Below are 1393 nucleotides of genomic sequence, written 5' to 3'. Positions count from 1 at the left end.
CCCTGCGTGAACGGTTGCGGGTATTGTTGTAACTCCTTCTCGTCTCTGATCTCCAACCGTTCATGGAGTTGTGCCACTATTTAGGCAGGTAGTGGGGCACCAAATACGTATCTAGCTCGTGAGGTTCGTGTCCGGGTGTAGTGGAGCCAGGTTAGATTGCGGCCATCTTGGTTGGCTGCTCACTAGCGCCCCCCCTTAGTAGCTTTTTTTAATGCACAGTGGGGGGAATTTATGAAAACTGGAGCTGACAGAATCCAGAGCAGTTGCCCATAGTAACCAATCAGCTTCTCCTTTCAGAAGCTACTTGGTTGCCATGGCAACTGCTCCAGATTCTCTGTGCTCCCGTTTTGATAAATACCCCTTAGTACATTTTAAGTGAAACTGAACTGCAGGTTTGTTAACCCCTTCAGTCCTTTATGATGTTCCATCCCATAGTCAACAGACTCGGCTTTCAATTTTTTATAACAGCATGGAACATCATAAATTCCATGCGGTCCAGCTCCCCCCTCCCCCCCTTTTCCAACTGCAATAAGCTGCTGCTTTGTGATTCCGGGACTTGCCTGGCAACTGAAGCAGTACTCTGAGTCACATTATCACGGTGATAACCAGTCACCTTGATCAGTGATAAATTGTGACAGCCAATGATTTGTAAATCACTTGCTGTCAGCTCTGTCTCTGCCTCGCTCTTTCCTCACTCTGATCTGAGGGGAGTGAGGCAGAGAGATCTGTTACAAAAGTGTCCTAAATCTATAGTTTAAAAAAACAAAACAAACCCCTCCCCCTTTAGTGCTGATCAGTACAATAGTGATATATATACAGTATATATACACATACATAAATACACACACACACTGTATATGTGTGCAAAAGTTTTAGGCAGGTGTGAAAAAATGCTTTCCAGAAATAAGCATTCTTACTTTTTTTTTATCAATTAACAAAATGAAAAGTAAATGAACCGAAGATAAATCCAAATAAAAATTTGGTGTGAATAGCACCCTTTGCCCTTAAAACAGTGTCATTTCTTCTAGGTACACTTGCACACAGTTTTTGAAGGAACTTGGCAGGTAGGTTGTTCCAAACATCTTGGAGAACTAACCACAGATCTTCTGTCTCTGCCTCAAATCCTTCTGTCTCTTCATGTAATCCCAGACAGACTCGATTATGTTGAGATCAGGGCTCTGTGGGGGCCAAACCATCACTTCCTTGTTCTTTTTTCACTGTAGATAATGCTTAATGACATTGGCTGTAGGAATGCTGTTACACAGTTAATATTTACATTATTGTAGATGAGAATTTATATAATACCGTGTTTCCCCGAAAATAAGACACTGTCTTATATTTTTTTGGGCTCAAGAAAAGACACTAGGTCTTATTTTCGGGGTAGGTCTTATTT

This window comes from Nanorana parkeri, unplaced genomic scaffold, assembly GCF_000935625.1.
Source record: "Nanorana parkeri isolate BGI_ZX_2015 unplaced genomic scaffold, ASM93562v1 scaffold1778, whole genome shotgun sequence".
Taxonomy (NCBI): domain Eukaryota; kingdom Metazoa; phylum Chordata; class Amphibia; order Anura; family Dicroglossidae; genus Nanorana; species Nanorana parkeri.
This window is presented reverse-complemented; position numbering follows the sequence as displayed.